The following is a 26,561-nucleotide window of genomic DNA, read 5'->3' on the forward strand; positions in this document are numbered from 1 at the left end:
CTGCAGAAACACATCCTTAGCCTCTTCACTAACCTTCCAATAACACAACCTACAGAAACTCATTCTCAGCATCTTCACTCACCTCCCAATAACACAACCTGCAGGAACCCATCCTCAGCATCGTCACTCACCTCCCAATAACAAAACCTGCAGAAATTCATCCTCAGCATCTTCACTCACCTTCCAATGTCACAACCTGCAGAAACCCATCCTCAGCATCTCCACTCAGCTCCCAATACCACAACCGGCAGAAACTCATTCTCAGAATCTCCACTGACGTCCCAATAACACAACCTGCAGAAACCAATCCTCAGCATCTCCACTCACCTCCCAATAACACAACCTGCAGAAACCCATCCTCAGCATCTTCACTAACCTCCCAATAACACAACCTGCAGAAACCCATCCTCAGCCTCTTCACTCACCTCCCAATAACACAACCTGCAGAAACCAATCCTCAGCATCTTCACTAACCTTCCAATAACACAACCTGCAGAAACCCATCCTCAGCATCTTCACTAACCTTCCAATAACACAACCTGCAGAAACCCATCCTCAGCATCTCCACTCATCTCCCAATAACACAACCTGCAGAAACCCATCCTCAGCATCTCCACTCATCTCCCAATAACACAACCTGCAGAAACCCATCCTCAGCATCTTCACTAACCTTCCAATAACACAAACTGCAGAAACCCATCCACAGTATATCCACTCACCTTCGAATAACCAACCTGCAGAAACCCATTTTCAGCAGCTCAACTCACCTTCCAATGACACAACCTGCAGAAAATCATCCTCAGCATCTTCTCTCGCCTCCCAATAACACAACGTTTAGAAACCCATCCTCAGCATCTTACCTAACCTCGCAATAACACAACCTGCAGAAACCCATTCTCAGCACATTTAATGACCTCCCAATAACACAACCTGCAGAAACCCATCCTCAGCGTCTCCACTCACCTCCCAATAACACAACCTGCAGAAAACCATCTTCACCATCTTCACTAACCTTCCAATAACACGACCTGCAGAAACCCATCCTCAGCATTTCCACATAACTCCCAATAGCACAACCTGCAGAAAACAATCCTCAGCAACTTCACTAACCTCCCAATAACACAACGTGCAGGAACCCATTCTCAGCATCTCCACTCACACTCCAATAACACGACCTCCAGAAATCCATCCTCAGCATCTTCCCTCACCTCCCAAGAACACAACCTGCAGAAACGCATCCTCAGCATCTTCACTCACCTTCCAATAACACAACCTGCAGAAACCCATCCTCAGCATCTTCACTCACCTTCCAAAGACACAACCTGCAGAAACCCATCCTCAGCATCTTCACTCACCTCACAATAATACAACCTGCAGAAACACATCCTCAGCATCTCCACTCAGCTCCCAATACCACAACCGGCAGAAACCCATTCGCAGAATCTCCACTGACGTCCCAAGAACACAACCTGCAGAATCCCATCCTCAGCATCTTCACTCACCTTCCAATAACACAACCTGCAGAAACCCATCCTCAGCATCTCCACACCTTCCAATAACACAACCTGCAGAAAGCCATCCTCGGCATCTCCACTCCCCTTCCATTAACACAACCAGCAGAAACCCATCCTCAGCATCTTCACTAACCTTCCAACAACACACCCTGCAGAAACCCATCCTCAGCATCATCACTAACCTTCCAACAACACAACCTGCAGAAACCCATCCTCAGCATCTCCACTCACCTCCCAAAAACACAACCTTCAGAAAACCATCCTCAGCATCGCCACTCACCTCCCAATAACACAACCTGCAGAAACCCATTCTCAGAATCTCCACTGATGTCCCAATAACACAACCTGCAGAAACCCATCATCAGCATCTCCACTCACCTCCCAATAACACAACCTGCAGAAACCCATCCTCAGCATCTCCACTCACCTCCCAATAACACAACCTGCAGATACCCATCCACAGCATCTCCACTCTCATTCCAATAACACAACCTACAGAACCCATCCTCAGCATCGTCACTAACCTTCCAACAACACAACCTGCAGAAACCCATCCTCAGCATCTCCACTCACCTCCCAAAAACACAACCTTCAGAAACCCATCCTCAGCATCGCCACTCACCTCCCAATAACACAACCTGGAGAACCCCATTCTCAGCATCTCTACTGACCTTCCAATGACAGAACCTGCAGAAACCCATCCTCAGCATCTTCACTCACCTCCGAATAACACAACCTGCAGAAACCCATCCTCAGCATCTTCACTCACCTCCCAATAACACAACCTTCACAAACCCAAACTCAGCATCGCCACTCACCTCCCAATAACACAACCTGCAGAACCCCATTCTCAGCATCTCTACTCACCTCCCAGTAACACAACCTGCAGAACCAATCCTCAGAATCTTCACTAACCTTCCAATAACACAACCTGCAGAAGGCCATCCTCAGCATCTCCACTCACCTCCCAATAACACAACCTGCTGAAACCCATCCTCAGCATCTCCACTCACCTCCCAATAACACAACCTGCAGAAACCCTTCCTCAGCATCTCCACTCATCTTCCAATAACACAACCTGCAGAAACCCATCCTCTGCATCTACTCTAATCAAACAATAGCACAACCTGCAGATACCCATCCTCAGCATCTCCACTCGCCTCCCAATAACACAACCTGCAGAAACCCATCCTCAGCATATCCACTCTCATTCCAATAACACAACCTGCAGAACCCATCCTCAGCATCTCCACTAACCTCCCAATAACACAACCTGCAGAAACCCATCCTCAGCATCTTCACGAACCTTCCAATAACACAACCTGCAGAAACTCATCCACAACATATTCACTAACCTTCCAATAAGAAAAACTGCAGAACCCCATCCTCAGCATCGTCACTAACCTTCCAATAACACAACCTGCAGAAACCCATCCTCAGCATCTCCACTCACCTCCCAATAACACAACCTGCAGAAACGCATCCTCAGCAACTCCACTCACCTCCCAATAACACAACCTGCAGAAACCCATCCTCAGCATCTCCACTCACCTCCCAATAACACAACATGCGGAAACCCATCCTCAGCATGCCCAGTCACCTTCCAATAACACGACCAGCAGAAATCCATCCTCAGCATCTCCACTCACCTCCCAATAACACAACCAGCAGAAACCCATCCTCCGCATCTCCACTATACTTCCAATCACACAACCTGCAGAAACCGATCCTCAACATCTCCACTCACCACCCAATAACACAACCTGCAGAAACCCATCCTCAGCATCTTCACTCACCTTCCAATAAATCAAACTGCAGAAACCAATCCTCAGCATCTCCACTCACCTCCCAAAAACACAACCTGCAGAAACGCATCCTCAGCATCTTCACTCACCTCCCAATAACACAACCTTCAGAAACCCATCCTCAGCATCGCCACTCACCTCCCAATAACACAACCTGCAGAACCTCATTGCCAGCACCTCTACTGACCTTCCAATGACAGAAACTGCAGAAACCCATCCTCATCATCTCCACTCACCTCCGAATAACACAGCCTGCAGAAACCCATCCTCAGCATCTTCAATCACCTCCGAATAACACAACCTGCAGAACCCATCCTGAGCATCTCCACTCACCTCCCAATAACACAACCTGCAGAAAACAATCCTCAGCATCTTCACTCACCTTCCAATAAAACAACCTGCAGAAACCCATCCTCAGCCTCTTCACTAACCTTCCAATAACACAACCTGCAGAAACCCATCCTCAGCATCTTCACTCACCTCCCAATAAAACAACCTGCAGAAACCCATCCTCAGCCTCTTCACTAACCTTCCAATAACACAACATACAGAAACTGATTCTCAGCATCTTCACTCACCTCCCAATAACAAAACCTGCAGAAATTCATCCTCAGCATCTTCACTCACCTTCCAATGACACAACCTGCAGAAACCCATCCTCAGCATCTTCACTCACCTCCGAATAACACAACCTGCAGAAACACATCCTCAGCATCTCCACTCAGCTCCCAATACCACAACCGGCAGAAACTCATTCTCAGAATCTCCACTGACGTCCCAATAACACAACCTGCAGAAACCCATCCTCAGCATCTTCACTCACCTTCCAATAACGCAACCTGCAGAAACCCATCCTCAGCATCTCCACACCTTCCAATAACACAACCTGCAGAAAGTCTTCCTAGGCATCTCCTCTCCCCTTCCATTAACACAACCTGCAGAAACCCATCCTCAGCATCTTCACTAACCTCCCAATAACACAACCTGCAGAAACCCATCCTCAGCATCTCCACTCACCTCCCAATAACACAACCTGCAGAAACCCATCCTCAGCATCTCCAATCACCTCCCAATAACACAACCTGCAGAAACCCATCCTCTCATCTCCTCTAATCAAACAATAGCACAACCTGCAGATACCCATCCTCAGCATCTCCACTCCCATTCCAATAACACAACCTACAGAACCCATCCTCATCATCACCAATAACACAACCTGCAGAAACCCATCATCAACATATTCAAAACCTTCCAATAACAAAAACTGCAGAACCCTATCCTCAGCATCGTCACTAACCTTCCAACAACAAAACCTGCAGAAACCCATCCTCAGCATCTCCACTCACCTCCCAATAACACAACCTTCAGAAACCCATCCTCAGCATCGCCACTCACCTACCAATAACAAAATCTGCAGAAATTCATCCTCAACATCTCCACTCACCTCCCAATAACACAACCTGCAGAAACCCATCCTCAGCATCGTCACTCACCTCCCAATAACACAACCTTCACAAACCCAAACTTAGCATCGCCACTCACCTCCCAATAACACAACCTGCAGAACCCCATTCTCAGCATCTCTACTCACCTCCCAGTAACACAACCTGCAGAACCAATCCTCAGAATCTTCAATAACCTTCCAATAACACAACCTGCAGAAGCCCACCCTCAGCATCTCCACTCACCTCCCAATAACACAACCTGCTGAAACCCATCCTCAGCATCTCCACTCACCTCCCAATAACACAACCTGCAGAAACCCTTCCTCAGCATCTCCACTCATCTTCCAATAACACAACCTGCAGAAACCCATCATCTGCATCTACTCTAATCAAACAATAGCACAACCTGCAGATACCCATCCTCAGCATCTCCACTCGCCTCCAAATAACACAACCTGCAGAAACCCATCCTCAGCATCTCCACTCTCATTCCAATAACACAACCTGCAGAACCCATCCTCAGCATCTCCACTAACCTCCCAATAACACAACCTGCAGAAACCCATCCTCAGCATCTTCACTAACCTTCCAATAACACAACCTGCAGAAACTCATCCACAACATATTCACTAACCTTCCAATAAGAAAAACTGCAGAACCCCATCCTCAGCATCGTCACTAACCTTCCAATAACACAACCTGCAGAAACACATCCTCAGCATCTCCACTCACCTCCCAATAACACAACCTGCGGAAACCCATCCTCAGCATCCCCAGTCACCTTCCAATAACACGACCAGCAGAAACCCATCCTCAGCATCTCCACTCACCTCCCAATAACACAACCAGCAGAAACCCATCCTCCGCATCTCCACTATCCTTCCAATAACACAACCTGCAGGAACCCATCCTCAGCATCTTCACTCACCTTCCAATAAAACAAACTGCAGAAACCAATCCTCAGCATCTCCACTCACCTCCCAAAAACACAACCTGCAGAAACGCATCCTCAGCATCTTCACTCACCTCCCAATAACACAACCTTCAGAAACCCATCCTCAGCATCGCCACTCACCTCCCAATAACACAACCTGGAGATCCTCATTCTCAGCATCTCTACTGACCTTCCAATGACAGAAACTGCAGAAACCCATCCTCAGCATCTTCACTCACCTCCGAATAACACAACCTGCAGAAACCCATCCTCAGCATCTTCACTAACCTTCCAATAACACAACCTGCAGAAATCCATCCTCAGCATCTCCACTCACCTTCCAATAACAAAATCTGCAGAAATTCATCCTCAACATCTCCACTAACCTTCCAATAACACAACCGGCAGAAACCCATCCTCAGCATCTCCACTCACCTCCCAATAACACAACCTGCAGAAATCCATCTTCAGCATATTCACTCACCTCCCAATAACACAACCTGCAGAAACCCATCCTCAGCATCTTCAATAACCTTCCAATAACACAACCTGCAGAACCCATCCTGAGCATCTCCACTCACCTCCCAATAACACAACCTGCAGAAAACAATCCTCAGCATCTTCACTCACCTTCCAATAACAAAACCTGCAGAAATTCATCCTCAGCATCTTCACTCACCTTCCAATGACACAACCTGCAGAAACCCATCCTCAGCATCTTCACTCACCTCCGAATAACACAACCTGCAGAACCCATCCTGAGCATCTCCACTCACCTCCCAATAACACAACCTGCAGAAAACAATCCTCAGCATCTTCACTCACCTTCCAATAAAAGAACCTGCAGAAACCCATCCTCAGCCTCTTCACTAACCTTCCAATAACACAACCTACAGAAACTCATTCTCAGCATCTTCACTCACCTCCCAATAACAAAACCTGCAGAAATTCATCCTCAGCATCTTCACTCACCTTCCAATGACACAACCTGCAGAAACCCATCCTCAGCATCTTCACTCACCTCCGAATAACACAACCTGCAGAAACACATCCTCAGCATCTCCACTCAGCTCCCAATACCACAACCGGCAGAAACTCATTCTCAGAATCTCCACTGACGTCCCAATAACTCAACCTGCAGAAACCCATCCTCAGCATCTTCACTCACCTTCCAATAACACAACCTGCAGAAACCCATCCTCAGCATCTCCACACCTTCCAATAACACAACCTGCAGAAAGCCATCCTCGGCATCTCCACTCCCCTTCCATTAACACAACCTGCAGAAATCCATCCTCAGCATCTTCACTAACCTCCCAATAACACAACCTGCAGAAACCCATCCTCATCATCTTCACCCACCTCCCAATACCACAACCGGCAGAAACACATTCTCAGAATCTCCACTCACCTCCCAATAACAGAACCTGCAGAAACCCATCCTCAGCATTTCCACTCATCTTCCAATAACACAACCTGCAGAAACCCATCCTCAGCATCTTCACTCATCTTCCAATAACACAACCTGCAGAAACCCATCCTCTCATCTCCTCTAATCAAACAATAGCACAACCTGCAGATACCCATCCTCAGCATCTCCACTCTCATTCCAATAACACAACCTACAGAACCCATCCTCAGCATCATCACGAACCTTCCAATAACACAACCTGCAGAAACCCATCATCAACATAATCAAAACCTTCCAATAACAAAAACTGCAGAACCCATCCTCAGCATCGTCACTAACCTTCCAACAACAAAACCTGCAGAAACCCATCCTCAGCATCTCCACTCACCTCCCAATAACACAACCTGCAGAAACACATCCTCAGTATCTCCACTCACCTCCCAATAACACAACCTGCAGAAACCCATCCTCAGCATCTCCACTCACCTCCCAATAACACAACCTGCAGAAACACATCGTCAGTATCTCCACTCACCTCCCAATAACACAACCTGCAGAAACCCATCCTCAGTATCTCCACTCACCTCCCAATAACACAACCTGCAGAATCCCATCCTCTGCATCTCCACTCACCTACCAATAACACAACCTGCAGAAACCCATCCTCAGCATCTCCACTCTCATTCCAATAACACAACCTGCAGAACCCATCCTCAGCATCACCACTAACCTCCCAATAACACAACCTGCAGAAACCCATCCTCAGCATCTTCACTAACCTCCCAATAACACAACCTGCAGAAACCCATCCTCAGCATCTTCACTAAACTCCCAATAACACAACCTGCAGAAACCCATCCACAACATATTCACTAACCTTCCAATAACAAAAACTGCAGAACCCCATCTTCAGCATCGTTACTAACCTTCCAATAACGCAACCTGCAGAAATCCATCCTCGGCATCTTCACTAACCTTCCAATAACACAACCTGCAGAAACACATCCTCAGTATCTCCACTCACCTCCCAATAACACAACATGCGGAAACCCATCCTCAGCATCCCCAGTCACCTTCCAATAACACGACCAGCAGAAACCCATCCTCAGCATCTTCTCTCATCTCCCAATAACACAACCTGCAGAAACCCATCCTCCGCATCTCCACTCACCTCCCAATAACACAACCTGCAGAAACCCATCCTCAGCATCTTCACTCACCTTCCAATAAAACAACCTGCAGAAACCAATCCTCAGCGTCTTCACTCACCTTCCAATAGCATAACCTGCAGAAACGCATTCTCAGCATATTCACTCACCTCCCAATAACACAACCTTCAGAAACCCATCCTCAGCATCGCCACTCACCTCCCAATAACACAACCTGCAGAACCCCATTCTCAGCATCTCTCCTGACCTTCCAATGACAGAACCTGCAGAAACCCATCCTCAGCATCTTCACTCACCTCCGAATAACACAACCTGCAGAAACCCATCCTCAGCATCTTCACTCACCCCCCAATAACACAACCTTCAGAAACCCATCCTCAGCATCTCCACTCACCTCCCAATAACACAACCTGCAGAAACCCATCCTCAGCATTTCCACTCACCTCCCAATAACACAACCTGCAGAAACCCATCCTCAGCATCTCCACTCATCTTCCAATAACACAACCTGCAGAAACCCATCCTCGGCAACCCCAATCACCTCCCAATAACACAACCTGCAGATACCCATCCTCAGCATCTCCACTCGCCTCCCAATAACACAACCTGCAGAAACCCATCCTCAGCATCTCCACTATTATTCCAATAACACAACCTGCAGAACCCATCCTCAGCATCTCCACTAACCTCCCAATAACATTACCTGCAGAAACCCATCCTCAGCATCTTCACTCACCTTCCAATAACACAACCTGCAGAAACCCATCCACAACATATTCACTAACCTTCCAATAACACAACCTGCGGAAACACATCCTCAGTATCTCCACTCACCTTCCAATAACACGACCAGCAGAAACACATCCTCAGCAACTCCACTCACCTCCCAATAACACAACCTGCAGAAACCCAGCCTCCGCATCTCCACTATCCTTCCAATAACACAACCTGCAGAAACCGATCCTCAGCATCTCCACTCACCTTCCAATATCACAACCTGCAGAAACCCATCCTCAGCATCTCCACTCACCTCCCAATAACACAACCTGCAGAAACCCATCCTCAGCATCTTCACTCACCTTCCAATAAAACAACCTGCAGAAACCAATCCTCAGCCTCTTCACTCACCTTCCAATAACACAACCTGCAGAAACGCATTCTCAGCATCTTCACTCACCTCCCAATAACACAACCTTCAGATACCCATCGTCAGCATCGCCACTCACCTCCCAATAACACAACCTGCAGAACCCCATTCTCAGCATCTTCACTCACCTCCGAATAACACAACCTGCAGAAACCCATCCTCAGCATCTTCACTAACCTTCCAATAACACAACATGCAGAAACCCATCCTCAGCATCTCCACTCACCTTCCAATAACAAAATCTGCAGAAATTCATCCTCAACATCTCCACTAACCTTCCAATAACACAACCTGCAGAAACCCATCCTCAGCATCTCCACTCACCTCCCAATAACACAACCTGCAGAAATCCATCCTCAGCATCTTCACTCACATCCCAATAACACAACCTGCAGAAAATCATTCTCAGCATCTTCACTAACCTTCCAATAACACAACCTGCAGAAACCCATCCTCAGCACCTCAACTCACCTCCCAATAACACAACCTGCAGAACCCATCCTGAGCATCTCCACTAACCTTCCAATAACACAACCTGCAGAAACTCATTCTCAGCATCTTCACTCACTCCCAATCACACAACCTGCAGGAACCCATCATCAGCATCTCTACTCACCTCCCAATAACAAAACCTGCAGAAATTAATCCTCAACATCTCCACTCACCCCCCAATAGCACAACCTGCACAAACCCATTCTCAGCATCTTCACTCACCTCCCAATAACACAACCTGCAGAAACCCATCCTCAGCAACTCAACTCACCTCCCAGTAACACAACCTGCAGAGCCCATCCTCAGAATCTTCACTAACCTTCCAATAACACAGTCTGCAGAAAACAATCCTCATCATCTTCCCTAACCTTCCAATAACAAAACCTGCACAATCCCATTCTCAGCATCTCCACACACCTCCCAATTACACAACTTGCAGAAACCTATCCTCAGCATCTCCACTCACCTCCCAATAACACAACCTGCAGAAATTCATCCTCAACATCTCCACTCACCCCCCAATAGCAGAACCTGCACAAACCCATTCTCAGCATCTTCACTCACCTCCCAATAATACAACCTGCAGAAACCCATCCTCAGCAACTCAACTCACCTCCCAGTAACACAACCTGCAGAGCCCATCCTCAGAATCTTCACTAACCTTCCAATAACACAGTCTGCAGAAAACAATCCTCATCATCTTCCCTAACCTTCCAATAACAAAACCTGCACAAACCCATTCTCAGCATCTCCACACACCTCCCAATTACACAACTTGCTGAAACCTATCCTCAGCATCTCCACTCAGCTCCCAATAACACAACCTGCAGAAACCCATCCTCAGCATCTCCACACACCTCCCAATAACAAAACCTGCGGAAATCCATCCTCAGCATCTCCAATCACCTCACAATAATACAACCTGCAGAAACCCATCCTCAGCATCTTCACTCACCTCCCAATAACACAACCTGCAGAAACCCATCCTCCGCATCTCCAATTACCTCACAATAATACAACCTGCAGAAACCCATCCTCAGCATCTCCACTCACCTCCCAATAACACAACCTGCAGAAACCCATCCTCAGCATCTCCAATCACCTCACAATAATACAACCTGCAGAAACCCATCCTCAGAATCGTCACTACCCTTCCAATAACACAACCTGCAGAAACACATCCTCAGAATCTTCACTAACCTTCCAATAACACAACCTGCAGAAACCCATCCTCATCATTTCCACTCAGCTCCCAATAACACAACCTGCAGAAACCCATCCTCAGCATCTCCACTCACCTCCAAATAACACAACCTGCAGAACCCATCCTCAGCATCTTCACTCATCCCCCAATTACACAACCTTCAGAAACCCATCCTCAGCATCTCCACTCACCTCCCAATAACACAACCTGCAGAAACCCATCCTCAGCATTTCCACTCACCTCCCAATAACACAACCTGCAGAAACCCATTCTCATCATTTCCACTCAGCTCCCAATAACACAACCTGCAGAAACCCATCCTCAGCATCTCCACTCACCTCCAAATAACACAACCTGCAGAACCCATCCTCAGCATCTTCACTCACCCCCCAATTACACAACCTTCAGAAACCCATCCTCAGCATCTCCACTCACCTCCCAATAACACAATCTGCAGAAACCCATCCTCAGCATTTCCACTCACCTCCCAATAACACAACCTGCAGTAACCCATCCTCAGCATCTCCACTCATCTTCCAATAACACAAACTGCAGAAACCCATCCTCGGCAACCCCAATCACCTCCCAATAACACAACCTGCAGATACCCTGCCTCAGCATCTCCACTCGCCTCCCAATAACACAACCTGCAGAAACCCATCCTCAGCATCTCCACTCTTATTCCAATAACACAACCTGCAGAACCCATCCTCAGCATCTCCACTAACCTCCCAATAACACAACCTGCAGAAACCCATCCTCAGCATCTTCACTAACCTCCCAATAACACAACTTGCAGAAACCCATCCACAACATATTCACTAACCTTCCAATAACACAACCTGCGGAAACACATCCTCAGTATCTCCACTCACCTTCCAATAACACGACCAGCAGAAACCCATCCTCAGCATCTCCACTCACCTCCCAATAACACAACCTGCAGAAACCCAGCCTCCGCATCTCCACTATCCTTCCAATAACACAACCTGCAGAAACCGATCCTCAGCATCTCCACTCACCTTCCAATATCACAACCTGCAGAAACCCATCCTCAGCATCTCCACTCACCTCCCAATAACACAACCTGCAGAAACCCATCCTCAGCATCTTCACTCACCTTCCAATAAAACAACCTGCAGAAACCAATCCTCAGCCTCTTCACTCACCTTCCAATAACACAACCTGCAGAAACGCATTCTCAGCATCTTCACTCACCTCCCAATAACACAACCTTCAGATACCCATCGTCAGCATCGCCACTCACCTCCCAATAACACAACATGCAGAACCCCATTCTCAGCATCTTCACTCACCTCCGAATAACACAACCTGCAGAAACCCATCCTCAGCATCTTCACTAACCTTCCAATAACACAACCTGCAGAAACCCATTCTCAGCATCTCCACTCACCTTCCAATAACAAAATCTGCAGAAATTCATCCTCAACATCTCCACTAACCTTCCAATAACACAACCTGCAGAAACCCATCCTCAGCATCTCCACTCACCTCCCAATAACACAACCTGCAGAAACTCATCCTCAGCATCTCCACTCACCTCCCAATAACACAACCTGCAGAAACCCATCCTCAGCATCTCAACTCACCTCCCAGTAACACATCCTGCAGAACCCATCCTCAGAATCTTCACTCACCTTCCAATAACACAATCTGCAGAAACCCATCCTCAGCATCTCCACTCACCTCCCAATAACACAAACTGCAGAACCCATCCTCAGCATCTTCACTCACCTCCCAATAACACAACCTGCAGAAACCCATCCTCAGCATCTCCACTCACCTCCCAATAACACAACCTGCATAAAACCATCCTCAGCATCTTCACTCACCTCCCAATAACACAACCTGCAGAAATTCATCCTCAGCATCTTCACTCACCTCCCAATAACACAACCTGCAGAAACCCATCCTCAGCAACTCAACTCACCTCCCAGTAACACTATCTGCAGAACCCATCCTCAGCATCTTCACTCACCTCCCAATAACACAACCTGCAGAAACCCATCCTCAGATTCTTCACTAACCTCCATATAACACAACCTGCAGAAACCCATCCTCAGCATCTTCACTCACCTCTCAATAACACAATCTGCAGAAACCCATCCTCAGCATCTCCACTCACCTCCCAATAACACAACCTGCAGAACTTATCCTCAGCATCTTCACTCACCTCCCAATAAGACAACCTGCAGAAAACCATCCTCAGCATCTCCACTCACCTCCCAATAACACAACCTGCATAAAACCATCCTCAGCATCTTCACTCACCTCCCAATAACACAACCTGCAGAAATTCATCCTCAGCATCTTCACTCACCTCCCAATAACACAACCTGCAGAAACCCATCCTCAGCAACTCAACTCACCTCCCAGTAACACTATCTGCAGAACCCATCCTCAGCATATTCACTCACCTCCCAATAACACAACCTGCAGAAACCCATCCTCAGATTCTTCACTAACCTCCCAATAACACAACCTGCAGAAACCCATCCTCAGCATCTTCACTCACCTCTCAATAACACAACCTGCAGAAACCCATCCTCAGCATCTCAACTCACCTCCCAGTAACACAACCTGCAGAAACTCATCCTCAGCATCTCCACACACCTCCCAATTACACAACCTGCAGAAACCTATCCTCAGCATCTCCACTCACCTTCCCAGAACACAACCTGTCGAAACCCATTCTCAGCATCTTTACTAACCTTCCAATAACGCAATCTGCACAAAACCATCCTTAGGATCTTCCCCAACCTTCCAATAACACAAGCTGCAGAAACCCATCCTCAGCATCTTCACTCACCTTCCAATAACACAATCTGCAGAAACCCATCCTCAGCATCTCCACTCACCTCCCAATAACACAACCTGCAGAACCCATCCTCAGCATCTTCACTCACCTCCCAATAACACAACCTGCAGAAATTCATCCTCAGCATCTTCACTCACCTCCCAATAACACAACCTGCAGAAACCCATCCTCAGCATCTCCACTCACCTCCCAATAGCACACCCTGCAGAAACCCATCCTCGGCATCTCCACTTACCTCCCAATAACACAACCTGCAGAAACCCATCCTCAGCATCTTCACTAACCTTCCAATAACACAACCTGCAGAAACCTATCCGCACCATATTCACTGACCTTCCAATTACAAAACCTGCAGAACCCCATCCTCAGCATCTTCAGTAACCTTCCAATAACACGACCTGCAGAAACCCATCCTTCGCATCGCCACTATCCTTCCAATAACACAAACAGCAGAAACCGATCCTCAACATCCGCACTCAGCACCCAATGACACAACCAGCAGAAACCCATCCTCAGCATCTTCACTGGCCTCCGAATAAAACAACCTGCAGAAACCCATCCTTAGCATCTCCACTCACCTTCCAATAGCACAACCTGCAGAAACCCATCCTCAGCATCTCCACTCTGATCCCAATAGCACAAGCTGCAGAAATCCATCCTCAGAATCTCCACTCACCTCCCAATAACACAACCTGCTGAAACCCATCCTCAGCATCTCCACTCACCTCCCAATAACACAACCTGCAGAAACCCATCCTTAGCATCTCCACTCACCTTCCAATAGCACAACCTGCAGAAACCCATCCTCAGCATCTCCACTCGCCTCCCAATAACACAACCTGCAAAAACTCATCCTCAGCATCTCCACTCACCTCCCAAGAACACAATCTGCCGAAACCCATCCTCAGCATCTCCAATCACCTCCCAATAACACAACCTGCTGAAACCCATCCTCAGCTTCTTCACTCACCTCCCAATAACACAATCTGCCGAAACCCATCCTGAGCATCTCCAATCACCTCCCAATAACACAACCTGCTGAAACCCATCCTCAGCATCTTCACTCACCTCCCAATAACACAATCTGCAGAAACCCATCCTCAGCATCTCCAAGCACCTCCCAATAACACAACCTGCTGAAACCCATCCTCAGCATCTTCACTCACCTCCCAATAACACAACCTGCAGAACCCATCCTCAGAATCTTCTCTAACCTTCCAATAACACAATCAGCAGAAAACCATCCTCAGCATCTTCCCTAACCTTCCAATAACACAACCTGCAGAAACCCATCTTCAGCATCTCCACTCACCTTCCAATAACACAACCTGCAGAAACCCATCCTCAGCATCTTCACTCACCTTCCAATAACACAACCTGCCGAAACCCATCCTCAGCATCTCCACTCACCTTCCAATAACACAACCTGCCGAAACCCATCCTCAGCATCTCCACTCACCTCCCAATAACACAACCAGCAGAAACCCATCCTCAGCATCTCCACTCACCTCCCAATAACACAACCTGCAGAAACCCATCCTCAGCATCTTCACTCACCTCCCAATAACACAACCTGCATAAACCCATCCTCAGCATCTCCACACACCTCCCAATAACAAAACCTGCGGAAACCCATCCTCAGCATCTCAACTCACCTCCCAGTAACACAACCTGCAGAACCCATCCTCAGAATCTTCTCTAACCTTCCAATAACACAATCAGCAGAAAACCATCCTCAGCATCTTCCCTAACCTTCCAATAACACAACCTGCCGAAACCCATCCTCAGCATCTCCACTCACCTTCCAATAACACAACCTGCCGAAACCCATCCTCAGCATCTCCACTCACCTCCCAATAACACAACCAGCAGAAACCCATCCTCAGCATCTCCACTCACCTCCCAATAACACAACCTGCAGAAACCCATCCTCAGCATCTTCACTCACCTCCCAATAACACAACCTGCAGAAACCCATCCTCAGCATCTCCACACAAGTCCCAATAACAAAACCTGCGGAAACCCATCCTCAGCATCTCAACTCACCTCCCAGTAACACAACCTGCCGAAACCCATCCTCAGCATCTCCACTCACCTTCCAATAACACAACCTGCCGAAACCCATCCTCAGCATCTCCACTCACCTCCCAATAACACAACCAGCGGAAACCCATCCTCAGCATCTCCACTCACCTCCCAATAACACAACCTGCAGAAACCCATCCTCAGCATCTTCACTCACCTCCCAATAACACAACCTGCAGAAACCCATCCTCAGCATCTCCACACACCTCCCAATAACACAACCAGCAGAAACCCATCCTCAGCATCTCCACACACCTCCCAATAACAAAACCTGCGGAAACCCATCCTCAGCATCTCAACTCACCTCCCAATAACACAACCTGCATAAACCCATCCTCAGCATCTCCACACACCTCCCAATAACAAAACCTGCGGAAACCCATCCTCAGCATCTCAACTCACCTCCCAGTAACACAACCTGCAGAACCCATCCTCAGAATCTTCTCTAACCTTCCAATAACACAATCAGCAGAAAACCATCCTCAGCATCTTCCCTAACCTTCCAATAACACAACCTGCCGAAACCCATCCTCAGCATCTCCACTCACCTTCCAATAACACAACCTGCCGAAACCCATCCTCAGCATCTCCACTCACCTCCCAATAACACAACCAGCAGAAACCCATCCTCAGCATCTCCACTCACCTCCCAATAACACAACCTGCAGAAACCCATCCTCAGCATCTTCACTCACCTCCCAATAACACAACCTGCAGAAACCCATCCTCAGCATCTCCACACAAGTCCCAATAACAAAACCTGCGGAAACCCATCCTCAGCATCTCAACTCACCTCCCAGTAACACAACCTGCCGAAACCCATCCTCAGCATCTCCACTCACCTTCCAATAACACAACCTGCCGAAACCCATCCTCAGCATCTCCACTCACCTCCCAATAACACAACCAGCGGAAACCCATCCTCAGCATCTCCACTCACCTCCCAATAACACAACCTGCAGAAACCCATCCTCAGCATCTTCACTCACCTCCCAATAACACAACCTGCAGAAACCCATCCTCAGCATCTCCACACACCTCCCAATAACACAACCAGCAGAAACCCATCCTCAGCATCTCCACACACCTCCCAATAACAAAACCTGCGGAAACCCATCCTCAGCATCTCAACTCACCTCCCAGTAACACAACCTGCAGAAATCCATCCTCAGCATCTCCAATCACCTCCCAATAACACAACCTGCAGAAACACATCCTCAGCATCTTCACTAACCTTCCAATAACACAACCTGTAGAAACCCATCCTCAGCATCTCCACTCACCTCCCAATATCACAACCTGCAGAAACCCATCCTCAGCGTCTCCAATCACCTCCCAATAACACAACCTGCAGAAACCCATCCTCAGCATCTTCACTCACCTCCCAATAACACAACCTGCAGAAACCCATCCTCAGCATCTCCACTCACCTCCCAATAACACAACCTGCAGAAACCCATCCTCAGCATCTCCAATCACCTCACAATAATACAACCTGCAGAAACCCATCCTCAGCATCTCCACTCACCTCCCAATAACACATCCTGCAGAAACACATCCTCAGAATAGTCACTACCCTTCCAATAACACAACCTGCAGAAACACATCCTCAGAATCTTCACTAACCTTCCAATAACACAACCTGCAGAAACCCATCCTCAGCATCTCCACTCACCTCCCAATAAAACAACCTGCAGAAACCCATTCTCATCATTTCCACTCAGCTCCCAGTAACACAACCTGCAGAACCCATCCTCAGCATCTTCACTCACCTCCCAATAACACAACCTGCAGAAACCCATCCTCAGATTCTTCACTAACCTCCCAATAACACAACCTGCGGAAACCCATCCTCAGCATCTCAACTCACCTCCCAGTAACACAACCTGCAGAAACCCATCCTCAGCATCTCCACTCACTTCCCAATAATACAACCTGCAGAAACCCATCCTCAGCATCTTCACTCACCTCCCAATAACACAACCTGCAGAAACCCATCCTCAGCATCTACACTCACCTCCCAATACCACAACCTGCAGAACCCATCCTCAGAATCTTCACTAACCTTCAAATAACACAATCTGCAGAAAACCATCCTCAGCATCTTCCCTAACCTTCCAATAACACAACCTGTAGAAACCCATCCTCAGCATCTCCACTCACCTCCCAATAACACAACCTGCAGAAACACATCCTCAGCATCTTCACTCACCTTCCAATAAAACAACCTGCAGAAACCAATCCTCAGCCTCTTCAATCACCTTCCAATAACACAACCTGCAGAAACGCATTCTCAGCATCTCTACTGACCTTCCAATGGCAGAACCTGCAGAAACCCATCCTCAGCATCTTCACTCACCTCCGAATAACACAACCTGCAGAAACCCATCCTCAGCATCTTCACTAACCTTCCAATAACACAACCTGCAGAAACCCATCCTCAGCATCTCCACTCACCTTCCAATAACAAAATCTGCAGCAATTCATCCTCAACATCTCCACTAACCTTCCAATAACACAAACTGCAGAAACCCATCCTGAGCATCTCCACTCACCTCCCAATAACACAACCTGCAGAAACCCATCCTCAGCCTCTTCACTAACCTTCCAATAACACAACCTGCAGAAACTCATTCTCAGCATCTTCACTCACCTCCCAATAACACAACCTGCAGGAACCCATCCTCAGTATCGTCACTCACCTCCCAATAACAAAACCTGCAGAAATTCATCCTCAACATCTCCACTCACCCCCCAATAACACAACCTGCAGAAACCCATTCTCAGCATCTTCACTCACCTCCCAATAACACAACCTGCACAAACCCATTATCAGCATCTTCACTGACCTTCCAATAACACAACCTGCAGAAACCCATCCTCAGCAACTCAACTCACCTCCCAGTAACACAACCTGCAGAGCCCATCCTCAGAATCTTCACTAACCTTCCAATAACACAGTCTGCAGAAAACCATCCTCAGAATCTTCCCCAACCTACCAACAACACAACCTGCAGAAACCCATCCTCAGCATCTCCACTCCCCTCCCAATAACACAACCTGCAGAAAACCATCCTCAGCATCTTCCCTAACCTTCCAATAACACAACCTGCAGAAACCCATCCTCAACATCTCCACTCACCTCCCAATAACACAATCTGCATAAACCCATCCTCAGCAACTCCACTCACCTCCGAATAACACAATCTGCCGAAACCCATCCTCAGCATCTCCACTCACCTCCCAATAACACAGCCTGCAGAAACCCATCCTCACCATCTCCACTCACCTTCCAATAAAACAACTTGCAGAAACTAATCCTCAGCCTCTTCACTCACCTTCCAATAACACAACCTGCAGAAACGCATTCTCAGCATCTTCACTCACCTCCCAATAACACAACCTTCAGAAACCCATCCTCAGCATCTCTAATGACCTTCCAATGACAGAACCTGCAGAAACCCATCCTCAGCATCTTCACTCACCTCCGAATAACACAACCTGCAGAAACCCATCCTCAACATCTTCACTAATCTTCCAATAACACAACCTGCAGAAACCCATCCTCAGCATCTCCACTCACCTTCCAATAACAAAATCTGCAGAAATTCATCCTCAACATCTCCACTAACCTTCCAATAACACAACCTGCAGAAATCCATCCTCCGCATCTTCACTCACGTCCCAATAACACAACCTGCAGAAACCCATCCTCAGCATCTCAACTCACCTCCCAGTAACACAAACTGCAGAACCCATCCTCAGAATCTTCACTAACCTTTCAATAACACAACCTGCAGGAACCCTCCTCAGCATCTTCAATAACCTTCCAATAACACAACCTGCAGAAACACATCCTCAGCATCTTCGCTAACCTTCCAATAACACAACCTGCAGAAACCCATCCTCAGCATCTCCACTGACCTCCCAATAACACAACCTCAGAAACCCATTCTCAGCATCTCCACTCACCTCCCAATAACACAACCTGCAGAAACCCATCCTCAGCTTCTCCACTCACCTCCCAATAACACAACCTGCAGAAACCCATCCTGAGCATCTCCACTCACCTCCCAATAACACAACCTGCAGAAACCCATCCTCAGCCTCTTCACTAACCTTCCAATAACACAACCTGCAGAAACTCATTCTCAGCATCTTCACTCACCTCCCAATAACACAACCTGCAGAATCCCATCCTCAGCATCTTCACTAACCTTCCAATAACACAACCTGCAGAAACCCATCCTCAGCATCTCCACTCACCTTCCAATAACAAAATCTGCAGCAATTCATCCTCAACATCTCCACTAACCTTCCAATAACACAAACTGCAGAAACCCATCCTGAGCATCTCCACTCACCTCCCAATAACACAACCTGCAGAAACCCATCCTCAGCCTCTTCACTAACCTTCCAATAACACAACCTGCAGAAACTCATTCTCAGCATCTTCACTCACCTCCCAATAACACAACCTGCAGGAACCCATCCTCAGTATCGTCACTCACCTCCCAATAACAAAACCGGCAGAAATTCATCCTCAACATCTCCACTCACCCCCCAATAACACAACCTGCAGAAACCCATTCTCAGCATCTTCACTCACCTCCCAATAACACAACCTGCACAAACCCATTCTCAGCATCTTCACTAACCTTCCAATAACACAACCTGCACAAACCCATCCTCAGCAACTCAACTCACCTCCCAGTAACACAACCTGCAGAGCCCATCCTCAGAATCTTCACTAACCTTCCAATAACACAGTCTGCAGAAAACCATCCTCAGAATCTTCCCCAACCTACCATCAACACAACCTGCAGAAACCCATCCTCAGCATCTCCACTCCCCTCCCAATAACACAACCTGCAGAAAACCATCCTCAGCATCTTCCCTAACCTTCCAATAACACAACCTGCAGAAACCCATCCTCAGCATCTCCACTCACCTCCCAATAACACAATCTGCATAAACCCATCCTCAGCAACTCCACTCACCTCCCAATAACACAATCTGCCGAAACCCATCCTCAGCATCTTCACTCACCTCCCAATAACACAACCTGCAGGAACCCATCCTCAGTATCGTCACTCACCTCCCAATAACAAAACCTGCAGAAATTCATCCTCAACATCTCCACTCACCCCCCAATAACACAACCTGCAGAAACCCATTCTCAGCATCTTCACTCACCTCCCAATAACACAACCTGCACAAACCCATTCTCAGCATCTTCACTGACCTTCCAATAACACAACCTGCAGAAACCCATCCTCAGCAACTCAACTCACCTCCCAGTAACACAACCTGCAGAGCCCATCCTCAGAATCTTCACTAACCTTCCAATAACACAGTCTGCAGAAAACCATCCTCAGAATCTTCCCCAACCTACCAACAACACAACCTGCAGAAACCCATCCTCAGCATCTCCACTCCCCTCCCAATAACACAACCTGCAGAAAACCATCCTCAGCATCTTCCCTAACCTTCCAATAACACAACCTGCAGAAACCCATCCTCAACATCTCCACTCACCTCCCAATAACACAATCTGCATAAACCCATCCTCAGCAACTCCACTCACCTCCGAATAACACAATCTGCCGAAACCCATCCTCAGCATCTCCACTCACCTCCCAATAACACAGCCTGCAGAAACCCATCCTCACCATCTCCACTCACCTTCCAATAAAACAACTTGCAGAAACTAATCCTCAGCCTCTTCACTCACCTTCCAATAACACAACCTGCAGAAACGCATTCTCAGCATCTTCACTCACCTCCCAATAACACAACCTTCAGAAACCCATCCTCAGCATCGCCACTCACCTCCCAATAACACAACCTGCAGAACCCCATTCTCAGCATCTCTAATGACCTTCCAATGACAGAACCTGCAGAAACCCATCCTCAGCATCTTCACTCACCTCCGAATAACACAACCTGCAGAAACCCATCCTCAACATCTTCACTAACCTTCCAATAACACAACCTGCAGAAACCCATCCTCAGCATCTCCACTCACCTTCCAATAACAAAATCTGCAGAAATTCATCCTCAACATCTCCACTAACCTTCCAATAACACAACCTGCAGAAAGCCATCCTCAGCATCTCCACTCACCTCCCAATAACACAATCTGCAGAAATCCATCCTCCGCATCTTCACTCACCTCCCAATAACACAACCTGCAGAAACCCATCCTCAGCATCTCAACTCACCTCCCAGTAACACAAACTGCAGAACCCATCCTCAGAATCTTCACTAACCTTTCAATAACACAACCTGCAGGAACCCTCCTCAGCATCTTCAATAACCTTCCAATAACACAACCTGCAGAAACACATCCTCAGCATCTTCGCTAACCTTCCAATAACACAACCTGCAGAAACCCATCCTCAGCATCTCCACTGACCTCCCAATAACACAACCTCAGAAACCCATTCTCAGCATCTCCACTCACCTCCCAATAACACAACCTGCAGAAACCCATCCTCAGCTTCTCCACTCACCTCCCAATAACACAACCTGCAGAAACCCATCCTGAGCATCTCCACTCACCTCCCAATAACACAACCTGCAGAAACCCATCCTCAGCCTCTTCACTAACCTTCCAATAACACAACCTGCAGAAACTCATTCTCAGCATCTTCACTCACCTCCCAATAACACAACCTGCAGAATCCCATCCTCAGCATCTTCACTAACCTTCCAATAACACAACCTGCAGAAACCCATCCTCAGCATCTCCACTCACCTTCCAATAACAAAATCTGCAGCAATTCATCCTCAACATCTCCACTAACCTTCCAATAACACAAACTGCAGAAACCCATCCTGAGCATCTCCACTCACCTCCCAATAACACAACCTGCAGAAACCCATCCTCAGCCTCTTCACTAACCTTCCAATAACACAACCTGCAGAAACTCATTCTCAGCATCTTCACTCACCTCCCAATAACACAACCTGCAGGAACCCATCCTCAGTATCGTCACTCACCTCCCAATAACAAAACCTGCAGAAATTCATCCTCAACATCTCCACTCACCCCCCAATAACACAACCTGCAGAAACCCATTCTCAGCATCTTCACTCACCTCCCAATAACACAACCTGCACAAACCCATTCTCAGCATCTTCACTAACCTTCCAATAACACAACCTGCACAAACCCATCCTCAGCAACTCAACTCACCTCCCAGTAACACAACCTGCAGAGCCCATCCTCAGAATCTTCACTAACCTTCCAATAACACATTCTGCAGAAAACCATCCTCAGAATCTTCCCCAACCTACCATCAACACAACCTGCAGAAACCCATCCTCAGCATCTCCACTCCCCTCCCAATAACACAACCTGCAGAAAACCATCCTCAGCATCTTCCCTAACCTTCCAATAACACAACCTGCAGAAACCCATCCTCAGCATCTCCACTCACCTCCCAATAACACAATCTGCATAAACCCATCCTCAGCAACTCCACTCACCTCCCAATAACACAATCTGCCGAAACCCATCCTCAGCATCTCCACTCACCTCCCAATAACACAACCTGCAGAAACCCATCCTCACCATCTCCACTCACCACCCAATAACACAACCTGCAGGAACCCATCCTCAGCATCTTCACTCACCTTCCAATAAAACAACTTGCAGAAACTAATCCTCAGCCTCTTCACTCACCTTCCAATAACACAACCTGCAGAAACGCATTCTCAGCATCTTCACTCACCTCCCAATAACACAACCTTCAGAAACCCATCCTCAGCATCTTCACTCACCTCCGAATAACACAACCTGCAGAAACCCATCCTCAACATCTTCACTAACCTTCCAATAACATAACCTGCAGAAACCCATCCTCAGCATCTCCACTCACCTTCCAATAACAAAATCTGCAGAAATTCATCCTCAACATCTCCACTAACCTTCCAATAACACAACCTGCAGAAAGCCATCATCAGCATCTCCACTCACCTCCCAATAACACAATCTGCAGAAATCCATCCTCAGCATCTTCACTCACCTCCCAATAACACAACCTGCAGAAACCCATCCTCAGCATCTCAACTCACCTCCCAGTAACACAAACTGCAGAACCCATCCTCAGAATCTTCACTAACCTTTCAATAACACAACCTGCAGGAACCCTCCTCAGCATCTTCAATAACCTTCCAATAACACAACCTGCAGAAACACATCCTCAGCATCTTCGCTAACCTTCCAATAACACAACCTGCAGAAACCCATCCTCAGCATCTCCACTGACTTCCCAATAACACAACCTCAGAAACCCATTCTCAGCATCTTCACTCACCTCCCAATAACACAACCTGCAGAACCCCATCCTGAGCATCTCCACTCACCTCCCAATAACACAACCTGCAGAAACTCATTCTCAGCATCTCCACTCACCTCCCAATAACACAACCTGCAGAAACCCATCCTCAGCATCTCCACTCACCTCCCAATAACACAACCTGCAGGAACCCATCCTCAGCATCGTCACTCACCTCCCAATAACAAAACCTGCAGAAATTCATCCTCAACATCTCCACTCACCCCCCAATAACACAACCTGCAGAAACCCATTCTCAGCATCTTCACTCACCTCCCAATAACACAACCTGCACAAACCTATTCTCAGCATCTTCACTAACCTTCCAATAACACAGTCTGCAGAAAACCATCCTCAGCATCTTCCCTAACCTTCCAATAACAAAACCTTCAGAAACTCATCCTCAGCATCTCCACTCACCCTCCCATAACACAACCTGTAGAAACCCATCCTCAGCATCTTCACTAACCTTCTAATAACACAATCTGCAGAAAGCCATCCTCAGAATCTTCCCCAACCTACCAACAACACAACCTGCAGAAACCCATCCTCAGCATCTCCACTCCCCTCCCAATAACACAACCTGCAGAAAACCATCCTCAGCATCTTCCCTAACCTTCCAATAACACAACCTGCAGAAACCCATCCTCAGCATCTCCACTCACCTCCCAATAACACAATCTGCATAAACCCATCCTCAGCAACTCCACTCACCTCCCAATAACACAATCTGCCGAAACCCATCCTCAGCATCTCCACTCACCTCCCAATAACACAACCTGCAGAAACCCATCCTCAGCATCTTCACTCACCTTCTAATAAAACAACCTGCAGAAACCAATCCTCAGCCTCTTCACTCACCTTCCAATAACACAACCTGCAGAAACGCATTCTCAGCATCTCCACTCACCTCCCAATAACACAACCTTCAGAAACCCATCCTCAGCATCGCCACTCACCTCCCAATAACACAACCTGCAGATCCCCATTCTCAGCATCTCTACTGACCTTCCAATGACAGAACCTGCAGAAACCCATCCTCAGCATCTTCACTCACCTCCGAATAACACAACCTGCAGAAACCCATTCTCAACATCTTCACTAACCTTCCAATAACACAACCTGCAGAAACACATCCTCAGCATCTCCACTCACCTTCCAATAACAAAATCTGCAGAAATTCATCCTCAACATCTCCACTAACCTTCCAATAACACAACCTGCAGAAACCCATCCTCAGCATCTCAACTCACCTCCCAGTAACACAACCTGCAGAAACCCATCCTCAGCATCTTCACTCACCTCCCAATAACACAACCTGCAGAAACCCATCCTCAGCATCTCAACTCACCTCCCAGTAACACAACCTGCAGAAACCCATCCTCAGAATCTTCGCTAACCTTCCAATAACACAACGTGCAGAAACCCATCCTCAGCATCTCCACTGACCTCCCAATAACACAACCTCAGAAACACATTCTCAGCATCTCCACTCACCTCCCAATAACACAATCTGCAGAAACCCATCCTCAGCATCTCCACTCACCTCCCAATAACACAACCTGCAGAAACCTATCCTCAGCATCTCCACTCAACTCCCAATAACACAACCTGCAGAAACCCATCCTCAGCATCTCCACTCACCTCCCAATAACACAACCTGCAGAAACCCATCCTCAGTATCTCCACTCACCTCCCAGTAACACAACCTGCAGAACCAAATCCTCAGCATCTCCACTCACCTTCCAATAACACAACCTGTAGAAACACATCCTAAGAATCGTCACTACCCTTCCAATAACACAACCTGCAGAAACACATCCTCAGAATCTTCACTAACCTTCCAATAACACAACCTGCAGCAACCCATCCTCAGCATCTCCACTCACCTCCCAATAAAACAACCTGCAGAAACCCATTCTCATCATTTCCACTCAGCTCCCAATAACACAACCTGCAGAACCCATCCTCAGCATCTTCACTCACCTCCCAATAACACAACCTGCAGAAACCCATCCTCAGATTCTTCACTAACCTCCCAATAACACAACCTGCGGAAACCCATCCTCAGCATCTCCACTCACTTCCCAATAATACAACCTGCAGAAACCCATCCTCAGCATCTTCACTCACCTCCCAATAACACAACCTGCAGAAACCCATCCTCAGCA

This window comes from Scyliorhinus torazame, chromosome 5, assembly GCF_047496885.1.
Source record: "Scyliorhinus torazame isolate Kashiwa2021f chromosome 5, sScyTor2.1, whole genome shotgun sequence".
Lineage (NCBI taxonomy): Eukaryota > Metazoa > Chordata > Chondrichthyes > Carcharhiniformes > Scyliorhinidae > Scyliorhinus > Scyliorhinus torazame.